Source organism: Tympanuchus pallidicinctus, unplaced genomic scaffold, assembly GCF_026119805.1.
Source record: "Tympanuchus pallidicinctus isolate F22 unplaced genomic scaffold, pur_lepc_1.0 scaffold26, whole genome shotgun sequence".
Taxonomy (NCBI): Eukaryota; Metazoa; Chordata; class Aves; order Galliformes; family Phasianidae; genus Tympanuchus; species Tympanuchus pallidicinctus.
In genome coordinates, this window is record NW_026294743.1 from 3307449 (window position 1) to 3322938 (window position 15490).

The 15490-nt window shown below is 39.1% G+C and overlaps 1 long non-coding RNA gene across 1 annotated transcript in view; it reads left to right on the forward strand.

The window, feature by feature from the left end:
• Positions 1–278: 278 nt before the first annotated feature.
• The window catches only part of LOC128084229 (uncharacterized), a 35139-nt gene continuing 19927 nt past the window's right edge, over positions 279–15490 (forward strand). Inside the window, exon 1 of the long non-coding RNA XR_008208395.1 lies at positions 279–1771. This is a non-coding gene — a long non-coding RNA (uncharacterized LOC128084229). The remainder of the gene's footprint in view (positions 1772–15490) is intronic.

The window sequence follows — 15490 nt, forward strand, 5'->3', positions numbered from 1 at the left end:
AAGTGGAGATAGGAAATATATCTACTGTGCAATTAAGGGATCAGCAGCTTTTTTGCATAACTTACAAGCTTTAGTACTGACTTGTTTCGTGCAAATTGTGACAAGTAGTTTACATAGATTTACTAGAACTTGCTTTAAATTAGCAAAACCTATCTGGAAGCAAGAAACAAAAGAGATTTGACAGTTTTCAAACATACATAGATGAGTTTTATATGCTAATTCTGATGAAACTTTGTATGGGAACTGTTGATCATGGCCTGAACCTCTGATTGATCAGCTGTGGGAGCACAGGTGAAGGCAGTTCTGCTGTGTAATTAGAAGGGCTGGAGCCTGGCTGCACCTCTCCTAGATCCCCTTTAAGTGCTGACTGGCACAGAGTACAGTTTTCTTTCTGTAGATTACTCCTTGTGGAGTTTATTGTGAGCCTGCAAGATTGGTGAGCATTTTTCACTTATTATCTTTCTGCTGTGGTAATCCTACTTAGCCTAACTTCTGTAAGCTTGCTGAATGTACAGACTGGATATCAGCAGCACTATGAATTCTTGTGCCTTTAAGCACTTGCTGCTAGTATAGGATGCCCCTGAGGAGTGAAATCCTGGCACTCATTACATTCAGTGTGCTTCCAATTACTGATTTCAGTAAGGCCAGAATTTAACTTTTTCTTCCTTTTGGTTGGCTTCTTTCAGCTAAAATCTTTGGTTTGCCTATGTTGTTCAATTCAGTTGGAATGGAATTAAATATGGGAAAGAGATGATTAAACATTTTGCAGGAAGAGATTAAGTGGTTGACTCTTCATAATAGGTGATTGATTTAGATGCTAAAATGACCCACCAGCACCTGTCTTGAAATAGTGTATTTGTCATTTAATGGAAGCAAGGCTCAGAACTCATTGTTCAGGCCATTACAATTTCATTTGCATCTGCTTCTGTTTTCTACTCTCATTCTACTTGAACGTGCTAGAAACACTCATTAATAGCCAGTGTGTTTTCCTCTCTGTAATGGTTAAGCCTGTTAATGAAACTATAAACAATATTGTATGTGAGACATACAATACATACTTTCAGATTGTATATGAAGCAGGGTGAGAAAGTACTGAAGGATCCAGGGTGTTACTGACAATTTTTTGTCTTTATTTAGCCAATCAGTAGCAGGTGTGCTCACTGCTGGTCCACCACCTTGCTCCAGTTAACCTGTTATCACCCTCTTTTCCACTTTTTGTTGGACACTTTTTCTTTTTGCAATACAAAGGGTGTTTTGAATAAGAAGAAAAAGAAGAATGTTTGCTAGGTTTGTGCTATCAAAAGTACTTCCAGGAAAGGAACATAATTCCTGAAATCTGTGGCTGGTGGGGAACCATTTTGCACAGCTGTAGCTTAATAAATGAAATGCCAAGGCTAATTTTAGTGAACTACTTTGCAAGTATCAGGTATATCTAGCAGCAGGTTATTTTTACCTCTGTTTTAAACTAAAAGGAAAAAATATTCTGAAGGGACCTTTAATTTAAAATTTAAAGCAAGCTGACTATTGCATTTTGTAGCTCCCACCAGCAGAAAAACTGAAAGCTGAACAGTATTCTATGGGGCTGCTGGATCACAGCCTGAACCTCTGATTAATCAGCTGAGGAGAGCACTGAGTCAGCCACAGGAGCACAGGTGAAGGCTATTTATTTGCTCCACCCCTCCTAGCCCCATTTAAGAGCTGACTGCCGGTGGGGAAGGATCTCTTCTGGAGAGCTACTGCACTGGAGTTTGTTATGTGAGCCCAGAATAGGGTGAGTATTCTCTTTTTCTTATTCTAGTGTCGTAATTACATCACGCACACTCCTGGATATACTGTATCATCTGTATATTCATTGATTGTATAAGTATAAATTAGGTAGGTAAATGCAGAGATACATAAGTCACACTGAAAACTTTCTGCATTTCACATGCTCTGATTAACATAGTTGTGGAATATACGTAGATTGTCATGAACTTACTAAGGAGATTGCTTCCTGGCCACTTGTTAATTTTTTTTTTTAAGTTGACTGTAGGACCTGGACTTTGACTGTCTTTATAAATCGTATTCAACAGCTGATATTGCCAGGGAGGATATTGTATCTCAGTTATTGCACTCCAGCTGAAGGAAATACCTCAGATCTCTAGGAAAATGTGCAGTGTGGTGGTATAGAGTACTACTTGCTGTACAGAACTGCAGGAGCTGCCATGAGAAGGTGCAGTTACGTAGTCAGTAGAACCCTAAAGGTTATGCTTTACTCCACTTCTGGAAAATCTTGGGTTATGAGAAAGATAATCAGGGAAATCATGGTGAGCATCTGAAAAAAACCTCTGTCCCAACAGAACACCCTATGTAAGTCAGGAATGCATCAGTGTTCTCTCTTGTCGCTGTTTCCATGCTGTTAGTCATGCAGAGATTTGCAGTTAGCAAATCTGACTCAAACTATGTAGAAGAGGCAAATATGTTTATTCAGTAAGTGGCTGTAGCAGGGTTTCAGATACAGAGCTGCTGAAATTGGCTAAGTCTAGCATAGCAGTAAGCTACAGTAGCACTATCAAACAGTAAATGGTGGTAGATACAGTACTCTAAGCATGAATTACCAAGAGTAAAGCAGGTATTGTTTTATAGAAATATACATACACCAATATTATTTCTTCCTCGTTTATAATATTTGACAAAATTCTAGTTTTTGCACAGTTTGTTAGTAGAGAAATTACTTTTAAACTTTGTTAGGCATATTTTTTCAGTGAATATAATTTCACAGTTGTGCAGTATACTAAGTTTGCAAAATGTCTGAAGCCAGTAAAAAATTAGCCTCAGGTTTTTGTTCATCACAAGTAAGCATAGATCTGGTGCCTGTGAGTGATGTCACATGAAAATCTTCCTATGAATAACATGAAGGTAAAAATAATCTTCCATCTTTTAGTACGCATTTGCAATTTTAGCAGCAGATGGCTCAGATACGGCAGGGTCTGGGTGTATGAATAGCAATATTGTTATTCATCATCAGCCTCATTACACCTAGGCAGGCTATCTGTGCCCTATTGCAGGCATCTTATTGTAACCTGAGAATGTTTTGATTGAGATATATTATCCTGGCTTTAATTAAGTATGTTTTAAGATGGGATTTTTGTGGGGATGATGACATCCCAAATTCTGATCCTACAGTGATTAGAGGGAGAATGAATTCATCACTACTGCATTTTGAATCCTAGCGACTTCAGACACTCATGTTACTCAAAAATCTGGATTTGTGTTTTTTTAATCTGCATATTGAATTTCAAGACTAACTGTAGACCTTGTTGATAGAGAAATTATCTGTAATCATTGGAAGGATTCCTACAAAAACAGTGACATTGCAAAGTTTTATAGATATAAGACAAAGTATCAACTTTGGAGCCTGTATATTCAGTACTGGACAAATAAGTAGTTATGGCAAGCTTAATTTAGTAGCTGTACAGAAATTGAACCAAAGAAAGAGACCTATATAACTAGAGTTGGGAGTAGCATGCTTTTCAAAGAAGATTATGAATTTATTTTGTTTGAGTTGTGCATTTTACATACAGTCAGGCAAGACTTAAAGCTTTGCGGGGAAAAATAAAGCTACTTTTTAAAAGGTAAATGATACTTTGATATGTTATTAAACTCTAAAAAAGTGTATTACAGAAATATTTGTAGTACTTTTGTGGAAGAAACAGGCAACGATCAGCACTTGGGTTTTGTAGTGACTGAAGATTCTGTGTTAGATTTTTGGACATGATTTTGCAGGAACACGCAGTGTGCATTAAGGGCAACAAACACATTAGGAAGATAGAGAAAGATAAAGGTGGAGAGGCGGGGGGAGAGAATTCCTTAATTACTGCTCAGTTCGGCCTCTGATTTTGTAAGTTATTTTATGTATTCACTGTTGCATTTTATAGGGGTCTTGGTTGGAGATGCATCATTTTAAAAAGCCTTTTAAGCATTTAAGACCTTAAGTCACAGACAATTCATGTGCTGCTGAGATGAGATTTATTAATATAAACTTGGCACATCTTCAGCAACATACAGTTTTTTCCCTGGGGAATCCAAATTGATTTCTTCCCAGTGGGCTCCTGATGAGTTTGTGTCATTGTATATAAGATGAAGAAACTTCATTCTGTTCATTTTAGGCTAATCAAGCAGGAGAGAAATGTGGTCACTTGGTTGCAGGCTGCTTAGTTATTTGTTGGGAAACTTAAATTGGTTTTAGAAATGATCGTAAGTGTTTCAGTGTCTGTCAGTATCTAGATCTGAGTTCTGTTTCACAGTTTTTATTAACAGCTTTTCTGGCTAGTACCACTGAGGAGCATCTCCTTTTTTCTTGTGTAAGCCAATAGAGGAAATCAAGCACTTCTGTAATCATAATTATGCTAATTATAAATATGATTGGCAACACAACTGGATTGCATGTTAATGGGAAAAATAGTTGAAAATGTAACTTCAAGTGGAAGTTACCCAGAACATCAATAGACGGTTTGGCATCTTTATTGGCCGCAATGGTTTTGCTTCTCGGCAAGCTAGAGCTTTCAGTTTGGTGCTCTGTCAGTGCCCTCTAAGGCGATAGGCCATGAATTCATGGCAAAATTGCAACCTATATGTCAATTGAACTGTCTGCTCTCCTCTTAATATCAGAGATGTGTAACCTGCAAAAATCCTGAATTGTGAATGCTGCTCTCACCTATTCAAATAATTTGCTTGCCCATACAAGCATAGCAAATATCCATAAATGAGTAAAGGAAAGATAGCTTGAATTTGAAATGAAGGTAGAGTTGCTTTAATTTTTTGCCAGCCTTAAAAGAGTTAGTCAAGGTTAGCAGCAAAGCCCTTCAGTTTACACGTGTGTAAATCAGAGCAGTGTATTGTGTTGAAGAGGTTGTTTATGGCAAGCACAGTTGTCCACTTCTCTTAAAACAGCTTGAATCAGAACTTTGGGGTATGACTGTGCAAAGCTAACGAATGGCTTGTAGAAGAGAAAACAACTTCTGCAAGCAAGGAAAGAAAAAAAAACCTGTCCTTCCCATCTTCCTGGCTCTAGAATCTTAAAACTTTCTTTCATTTCTGATTTAAATGCGCCATCATTGCATAGGATAACGATGGGGATTCATAGATAAAATGAGATGTACTTGTGAACGGGGCCTAAAAAGGTCTTAGAAGAGAGTCATTAATTCTATGCCAGTAATGTAATCCCTGTCTGCTGTTCACCAAGGTGTTCATACTAGATTCAGGTATTCTTTCATATTCATCAAGCAGTATGTTTTATAATGCTGTTCTCCTACTACAGCACTTCATTCTCTGCCCTTTGCATTGCTGCAAGTGGCAGAAGAACACGAGGAATTTTCTCCTACTTTCTCCTTTATTTTCCCAAGCTTGAGAACTGGAGCAGCATCCCTTCCTCTGCCCAGGGAGGTGCATTATATGTTGGTATGAGACTATGCTGCATGACTCAGATGCCACAGTTAGTCCTACCTACTCAGAAGGCGATGTTTGATGGCAGGATATGTTCTTCCAAGGACATAAATATTTTTCACAGAATCTTCAGTTTCCAGTCAGTAAGACATATTAGGTATGTTTTAATGACAACTACAGACTAGAGGAAGCTGGTGCTAAGTATTTTGCAGCTATGTAGGTAATGCCAAAAAAACCCGCAACAAACAAAGCCCTGAAGCTGAATGTCAAGTTAGAGGTAGATGTAATTGGGCCAAGTAGTAACTGAAGAAAGTGGATATAGCAGCAAGTCTCATAATACTGGAGTAGGCTTGGCTTTTACCACAAAAAAACTTCATTTGGACTCATAACTAAAAATATCACTGCTGTGTGTGTACTCGTTTCAGCTCAGAATGAGCCTTTAGTGGAAATACGATCTTCCAAAATTCCCTTGTGTTTTTTAACCACACAGAATCCTGGAACCCTCAGAGGTGATGTGGATACATAGAACAATGCAAATTTTATGTAGTCACACAAAGTACATGACCAAAATGCATTCCGAAGATAAATAATACAGATACAGATGTCCCCCTCTGCTAGGATGTAAGAAATCAAAAACGTAGTTCTAAAATGCAATGGGCAAAAGCTGTGTTTTCAATTTAAAGTGAGATCTGGGAGCATGTCAAGAATAAATGAAATGGTGAGATTAAGCAAGACTATGGGATAAATACTGTGGTTCAAATATAAAGGCTTCAGTGACAATGTCAGATGCCTGAAGGCAAGAGTGAAGGACAGAAAAGATCAGGGTTATAAATAGTTTACATAAATTGAAGAAATAAGTCTAAGAACTCCAGAAAAGCATAAGATGAAATAGCAAAGAGTACAGAAAAGGCAGTGAGATTTGAGGAGTGAAATAGACAAGATAATAAGCAACCAACAACCACAAAGTTGGAGGTCATTGAGGGGAGGGAAGACGATTGGAGCTGGAGGCTTGAAAGGCAGGAGCAAGACAAAAGAAAATGGGAGGTATTTTGAAGTAGAGTGAAATCATGCAAAGCAGCATTTACCATTTAAAACTAAAGATGAGTACAGACCAAAGTCATGAGTATTGCTTTGAAGTGCCCGAATGTTAGAAAAAATGTTAGAAAATGTAGAGAAGACCAGTGAGTTTCAGAATAAGAGCTGCTATAGGGAACCTGCTTTGGCAGGGGGGTTGGACTCGATGATCTCTGGAGGTCCCTTCCAACCCCTACGATTCTGTGATTCTGTGATTCTGTATCTGACCCAGTTACTTGAAACCAACGCTGTCTTTATAAAACAGGAAAAACAAAATTGCGTGTTGAAGCAATCCTGAACTCAGCGTGTTTTGGCCTAAATATTGATGTAAGAATTCTCATTTTAAAAGAAAATAAAGATTGTACCTTCAGCAGCTCTACAAACACAGCTGTTGGGCACAGGCCTCAATTATATGTAAGTTAGTAGATTGGTATCAGCTTGTGAAAGGATCATTACAGGATTCCTGTTTTTCTTTTTTTCCCTTGAAGGTCTTTTAGTTCAGAGGAAAATCCAAGCAAACTGGTACTTTCATCTCAGATTGAAATCAGCTCAATAAAAGTTTTCTTCCCTTGATGTCCTGGCATGATGGAATAGAAAAAGCTCACAATTTCTGAATCTTACATAGTAAGAGAATAATGAAATAGGAGTTTTGTCCATCGGATTGGATATTTCTCTAAGTCTTGTGTTTTTTTCTGAATGGTAGGAATGCTTTCTGTGGTGATTTCTGCACACCACCACTGCAGTTCGGTTGTGTGGACGTACAGGTAGATTTTAGAAAAACAAGCAGCTTTTTCAAAATGTTCTTTTTCAGCTTCACAGTATTTCATCTTTGTGGTGGAATGCAGACTGGGCAAGTTAATGAGTATCACTACATCCTTATGAAATCATAGTAATAATCTTTCTTTACTATCCTTGAGGATAGCTCTTGCTAACCCTTGACAGGTTTGCTGCTGGTGGTATAACTGATGGTTGTTTTGGTTTTGTAGCAGAAGCCAAGTTCTGCTTCATCATTCATGTACTTGCTAACCTAACTTCAGACCATTCCATAGAAAAACTATTGAACTGTAGAAGGGGTCAAATTTTTGGAAGCTGTGTTTGGAACAGAGTCCAGTGTGCATGGTGTTCAAGGACATTGCTTCCTTTGCTTCATGAAATGACTGATGAAATTCTCTCAAAATAAAAAAAACAATCTTTTAATAGAAATTTGAATTGTAAATGCAGGAAATTCTATAGTAGAAGTATCTGAAAAGAAATGATCCCTAATAACTGTTACTACAGTACATGCACATTTTCATCAGCAGCTGGAGCACCAGGGTCTCTTCAGGTGCTGCACAAAAAGATGAGCATGTCTCTTCACGGAACCCAAGTGAAACTAATGGACAGCTATGAACTTCAGGGGAATCTGGTTTTTAGATTCCAGTGTATGAAATATACCTGGGGTGGAAGGGTGGAGATGGGGCTTGTGTTATATCATGGTAACATGCTACTAGAATGAAGAACTCTGATGACAATTGCTCCAAAAAAAAAAAACCTGACTAGACTTTCAGGAGAAATTGTATTTCTTTGTTTGCAGTAATTCTTACAGTTAGCCTACTGTGGGTTTCATTGCTGCAGGGTCTTGTTCTTACAAAAAAGGAAGGCCCGGTTGAGAAAGTGAAGGTTAGGGGCAGCCTTGTGTGCAGCAACCACTAGCAAAAGTTCCAGATCTTACGTGGGGGGGGAAAAAAAAAAACAAGGCAATAAGTAGGATTGCAACCCTGGACTTCTGACTTGAACCTTCTCAAGGACCTTCTTGGACATTATCCCATGGGCTAGAGCATTGGAAGGAAAAGGATTCCAAGAGAGTGGTTTGACATTCAAGCATTGCTTCCTCCCAGCTAAGGATCAGTGCATCTTTAAGAGCAGAAATCAAGCGAGGATGACAGGAGACCCACATGGATGAGTAAGGAGCTCATGGAAAAACTCGAATAGGTAGTTTATAGAATGTGGGAAAGGGCTCTGGACACTTGGGAGGAATAGAGGAATGTTTTAAGGGCATGCAGAGATGTGATAAGGAAGACTAAAGCCCACTTGGCATTAAATCTGGCGAGAGAGGTCAAAGACTACAAGAAATGCTTCTTTGAATGTGTCAGTAGCAAAGGGAAGACGAGGGAAAATGCGGGCCTGCTGCTGAGTGAGGTGGCTGCCCTGGTAACAGGGGATGCTGAAAAGGTGGGGATGCTGAAAAGGTGGAGATAGTGAATGCCTTCTTTGCTTCAGTCTATACTGTTAAGGCTGACCCTCGGGAATCCCAGACCGTGAGAGAGCCTAGGGTAAGGAAAACTTCCCCTTGGTTGAGGAAGACCTGGTCCGAGATGAACTAGGCAAACTCAATGCACACAAATCCATGGGCAAGTCACGGAGAATGAGAAGGGTGCCTGAGGTCTGGAGAAAGGCAAGTGGCACTCCAGTTATCAAAAAAGGTAAGAAAAAGAAGCTGGGAAACGCACCTCTGTTGCTGGGAAAAGTGATGGAACAGCTTATTCTGGATGTCTTCTCCAAGCAAGTGGAAGAGAAGAAGGTTATCAGGAGTAATTAACATGGATTCACCAAATGGAAATCGTGCTTGATCAGTTTGAGGCTTTCTGCAGTGCTGTGACTGGCTGGATAGAGGAGAGAGCAGAGGATATTGTTTATCTTCGGCAAGGGTTTTGACCCTGTCTTCCATAGCATCATTGTAAGTAAGCTTATGTGAGGTAGATCTGTGAATTGTGAGGTGGAGTGACACTATTCTGCAGTAGTGCAAGATGTTAAGACTGATGCAGTTGTTTGGCCATGGCATGATATTTTGATTATTTCAAAGAGCTTTTCACACTCCATTAAGCATATGTCTTCACACAGTTAAACATATTGGATCTAAAGTAGCAGAAGATAGCTAGTATTCCTACAGAATTAATGGAGGAGATTTTGGAGATCTTCTGGCAATCCAGTTTTTGTCTCAAGAAATTGTAGTTCTAGTAAATATGAGTAGATAATTTGAAACTACATTTTCTGTGCCTTTCCCTCATCTTTCACCCAACTCCAAGTGGTATCTTAATTAAATGTGAAGTAATATCTTAACTAGGTCATTACTTCTCCGCTAGTGAAAGCAGATGAGAGTAGAAATTGGCAAAAACATTTATGTATCTAAGGAATTTAAATAGCTGTGTTAAAAAAAAAAAACAAAAAAAAACAAAAAAAAAACACAAGTGTTGAAACACTGAGTTATTCAACCAGACATTGAAGTTTTCAACTAAGTTTCAAAATACCCAATCTTGGTGTGTAAGCTCTGCATCAAGCATGCATCAAGCATCTACTGTAGCACGTAGATTCAGCTGTGATAGGGAAAAAGGTGATTTTTAGGGCAATGAAATATTTCATCTTTATTTCAAACATACACTTTGTTAGTGTTACGTGTTAACATTTCTACATTTACTTACTTTAACTGAGCTTATTCCTTGTTGGTCAGGGGAAAAAAAAGGAAAATAAAAAGTACCATAAATCAGATAAGTAAAAAGTTTTAAAAGCACAGGAAGTGAAATGTAAATAAACCAGTTTGTTTTCACCTTTACTTTTTTTTCCAATTTCATTTTATTGATTTAGGTTGTTTTGCTTTCTGAGAGGAAAAGTATCTATCTTTTTTCTTCTGCTCTCAATCATTTTAACATTACTGGGAAATTCTTATGTTTTACTTCAGGCTGATGAAAGTATTTGCTTTAGAGAATGCCTGCTTTAGAAGATACAGTGAGGGCAAGAGTGATACATAATTGCAGCTGAATTTTTGGTTGACAAGTTTCAGTATCTTACTTTAGGCCTGTTGCACTGGTTCCGATGGATTTCATTGAAAGATTTGCTGTTGCAACAGCTTTTTGATCAAAATTGTCTTTGGTTGGAATGGAATTGGGGAATTAAACAGGCTAAAGAAGAACCCAAATTTCAAGGGCAGATCAGACAATCCTCTAAATCTTCAGTCATCACTCTAGAGACAGACTGAAAATATGAAGAGTGCGCAAATTGTTTCATGGAAGGTCTCCAAGCAGAGTTCAATGTTTTTGGTTTTGAAGAATTGGGGTTTCTTCGTCTAAATCAAATTTTTGTCTGTGGCTGAAATCTTTCTCCTTTCCTGCTGGGGAAAAAAAAAAAAAAAAAAAGCCTACCTTAATCTAGAAACAAATGCATGCTCTGAAGATGTGCCACTAAGGGAAAAAGAAACATCTTTGAGCTGTTACATTACTGAAATCTTTGGCAAATGCCAAAGGGAAGGAGGACTTGGCACTCAGAAGCTGGTTGCAGCTGTGCTTTAATTGATACTCTCCAGTAATGCCATGACATTGATCACGTGTTAAAATCTGAAGCTACTTTTTACTTCAATATTCCATCTTATCAAAATTGCTCACAAAGATGTATAATGTTTTTATGCATACATGACAGTTCAGATGTGACTGTGGAACAGCTTTTTTTTTTCCTATCTGACCTGTGTGATTTGTCCATTGGACAGTACCTAATTTGTATATTTAGTAAAATCTAGAAATGTTTAGTCTATCCGTGTAAAGCCTTAAGAAAAATCCCCTCATTTTCAGAATAGTTTCTGAATGAAATTTTGATGCATTGGTGTAAGTGTTCTTTTGGGGGTTAGTAATGTGATGTATAGCTGCCAACTGAAACATGAAGTGTTTAGAAAAAAGCACATATTTAATCTGCTATGGTTTTTAGAGACACATCTGCTGTTTGCTTTGTTGTAGTTTTTTAGATACATGCTCAACTTTTTTCTTCAGCAAGTCCGTCTTTCTTTTGTAGCTAAAGCTGGTATGTAAGTTTACAGATAACAATATACAGACTGCATTGGACAAGAAGACGTGCAGATAATTCAGACTGGAGATAACCAGAGCTGAAAAAAAGATGATCATAGAAATGTCTAGGTATAGGCGAAGCCCCTTACTAGAGGTAGGACAAATATTTTCACTTGCTGCAGGAAACTGAGTGGTAGTCTGTTGTTGTAAATGTTTTGTAAATATTTGGAACCTCTGCTGTAGTTTTCAAAACAGTTTTTAGAAAAGCTCTTCTTACAGACACACCCAGAAGATTGCCAATACCGTCTGCTGTAACTAAATGCAGGAATTAACATTCTTTTCCTGTGTGCATGCCTTAGCTGAGTTTCTGGTTAGTTTTATCTTTTTTTTTCTTTTTTTTTTCTTTTTTTTTTTTTTTCCTCCTTGTAAATCTCCCCAGATGTCTGTATCCTCTGTCCTGTTTCATGAATAGTTTAGGACATACCCAACTTTAAAAAAGGAAAATTCAGAAAACATGGTTATTCTTTAGTGTTGTGGCAAAGCTTGTGGTCAGACAAGTAAAAATGGCATTAACTTATTCAGATTGTATTTTACTTTTTTTTGCACATAGGGAAGTGTGTCAGGCCCTTTTTCCATCATGGGCCAATTACTGAGGCTGTATGCCTGGTGCACACCAGTTGCAAAGCTGTGGCCACGTTATAATTCTGTCCTCAGAAAAGGTTTACTGGTTAATGAGGTTCATCTCACAGCACTGCCCACTCAGTGATTACACAGATGCAGTGGGCATGGGAATAGGTAAATTTTAAAGTAACTTGGTTTTGTTTGTTTGTTTGTTTTAATTGTTTCTGGAATAACGTGTCGAATAGAGATGTGAAGTCTGGCCCAGCAGCTCCTGAAGGGAGACAGGCGACCATTATTACAGGGCCGCCATTCTACAGCAGGGGCCGCCATTATAGGACGCAACAAAGTTGCTGCTGCTCGTTCTCCTGAGGGTGAGGGGTGAGAAAGTGGAAAGCTCGTGGTGGCATATGGGGTCAGGACCGTGGAGCTGCCTAGGAGAGATTTGTGAGTGATCTCACATGGGGTGGCAGACATATCGTGTCACACCATGTGGGTCCCAGGACTGAGGTGCCTCTGTGAAACTGCAACATTACCTGCTGTCTGCAAACTGAGTTTGTGTGCTTCCTTGTTTGCCTTGTGACTGGTGAGAGTGCTGGATAGTGCAGCTGAGATGTAGAACAGGCTTATTTTTTTTGTTTTTACGTTAATGCAGTGCATTTCCTTGTCAGCTTGTGGTGCTCCGTTGGTACGGTGCAGTGGGGGTGGGGTGCAGGTGGAATCTGAAGGCTTTCTGTGGAAAACCATCTATGATTTTTCCAGCTAGATCAACAGCTTACCTTTATTAACTTGGAGCATTTGTTTCATCCCACGTTATTTTGAAGATGAACTGAAATAATAGGTCTCTAGTTCAATAAAACTCAAATTCATTAGAGTTACGAAACAAAATCATAATGCAGTATGTGTAAGGCAGCGTTTCCCCAGGAAACTGGGGGAAAGAAAATATGAATTCTGATACTCGTTCTGGAAATTCTGCAAGTATGGCTGTGGTGTGTTTGAAATAACTCCTTTACTAAAGGAAAACATTGTAATTCTTTCTACCTGATTAGAATTTATGACTGTCTAAATGTGCTGTGTGGCTGAATTACAAGACGTGTGTGTATGTTAAACTGTTGACTGTGGAAAGTAACAATGATATACAACTTATAGAAAGATTATCAAAATCAAAAGCTGATGTGACCAGTGGACTCTAATAGATGTAAGTAGTCTGAGTGCTTGTCATCTATCCACATGATCTTAATGTTGGCAGCCTGTTGAAAGTGATGCGTGGGAAACCAGTGCAGAGTGCTGATTTATTTTATGCTAATGGGGAAAAGTCCATATTGTTCAAATTAAATCCTAAAGCAGGAACAAATCATCCAGCCAAGCCCATCCTATGGAGTTTCATTGAAACAGTTAGTGGTCTCTTCTGTGACCTCAGAGTTATAAAAATTAAACAATGTTAGGGGGCTGCTGTTTTCAAGTGCTTCTGTCTGCTGAAAGCAGCTGAGATTCTCCTGCAGATGGCTGTTTAAGTTAAAAGCCAAATGGAGATCACAACAATTAGTGAGCATTGGCTTCTAACTGCATCAGAGTGAATAATGTGGGAGACATAAGCCAGGACTGTGCCTCAGTCTGTGTCTTTTCCCACCAGAAACTGAGTACCAGCAATTCTTTTCAATTAGAGAGGGGGGAAAAAAAAAAAAGAGGGAGAATTTCTTGATGCTTCACTTGAACAAAATAAAAGAGATTATGCAAAGATGGGAGGAAAGAAAAAGTATTTCAAAGGAAGAACAGCCTACTTCACTGCTCTGACTGGATTTGTTGTACACTGTTTCTTCTAGTTTCGTCATATAGCGCCTACCCACAGGCTCATTGCTGGCTCATAGCAAAGAATGAAGCTATCCCACTTTTGTTATATGTTGCTTAAGCCCTGGAAAAGCATAATAGGTCTTCAGCATTTTTACTTAGAGTAACTGAGGGGAAAAATGATTTATCATCTGAAAGATTTAGAGTTTTCTGAGGAAAAATGGAGGGCCAAAACACACATTCACATTTTACTTTTTACTGGAGGGGCTCTTCTGTGTAAGGGCTATACCGTACAACATCAGCTTCACTGGAACTGTTAGAACATGATCCAATATTAAGTACCTCTTCCATCACTCCAGAACATCTTTGAATTTCTGCTTTCCTGAAGGTTCCTGGCTATTCACTGGAATGACTTGGAGCAAGGAAATTGCATTGGAAGATAGCGATCAGAGAATTTGTCTCAGTTTTCAAGTCAAGAAATGGCTCTGATGAATAATCAAATGCAAAACCATCATTTTTTCCTTCAGGTCTTTTTCGTCATGGGCTTGCAAAACAAAGGCTAAATGTTAAATGGCCATTGTTCAAGTCTACATTCTGCTTTTGCCTCCAGCAAATGGAGTGATATAAGTTGGTTACTTTATGTTATTGAATTGCCATTGAGTGACTTGTCATTAGCATCTAGGGACTAGTAATCTGTAAGTTCATATTTATTCCACTGGTTGACTGGTGCTGCAGTAAAAAAGTTTATTCCTGAAAAAATGAAAATGTAGATTGCTTTCTACACTGCTGTTACGGCTTCTTTGAAAAAGAGGAATGAGAAGCCTGCAACTATGAAATCAAAACCAGAGGTACTCTTCAAAGTTGTCTGAGGAGAGACTCAGAGGTGGTTCTCAAAAGTCTTTGAGACAGCTGTCTTGGTCATTGGGGCAGGTACCTGAGGAAGAAAAATGTGTCATTCACTCCTGTCAAGACGTGCCAAAGGGAGAATCTGGGGAACTACAGGTTGATCGTCCTCTCCTTGGTGCCCCAGGAAGGTGATAGAGCAACCAATCCTGGAAGCAACATCCATCATGAGCAGGACAAGACACTGATCGAGGATTTAGGAAGGGAATGTCTTCCTTGATCAACCTGATAGCTCCCTCCTATGTGATCACTGGCTTGGTGATGGAGATGAGAGCAAGTTCTTCAGCTTAACTTTATTAAGGGCATTGAGACTGTCACCCATATTGTCTTCCCAAACAATCTGATGAATAATAGACTGAATAAGTGGACAGTGAGGTGAACTGAAAGCTAGCTGTACTGCCAGCCTTAAAGGGTTTTGAGCAGCACTGTAAAGTCCAGCTGGAGGCCAGTCATTAGTGGTGTACCCCCGATCAGTGCAGAATACAAGCTGTGAAGCTTGGTGGCATCTGACAACTGCGTGTACATACACAAGTTTGGTGAAAGGACACAAGAAGTGAATCAGGGCCTGGAGGCACAATTAAACTACCTTAGGATTTAGCAGTATAAATTATTTCAAGTGAAGGTTACTGGGGTCAAAGGGGGAAGTGAGCTTGGTGATGAGAAGAGTCTCAACCTGACTGGAAGCTTCTCAAGGAGTAGAAGAATTTCATGTCAGCCAGCTAGGAGAGCTGGTGACAAAGACAAGAGGCCAGTGCTGACCCTGGACACAAACATTTGCAATTGCCTGGCATGAAACCCCTTAGGTTGCTGGCAATAGAAAGACCCTGCCACGACTGATGCCAGCAGGGGGCGGAGGAGAAGCCAAACCAAGTAGC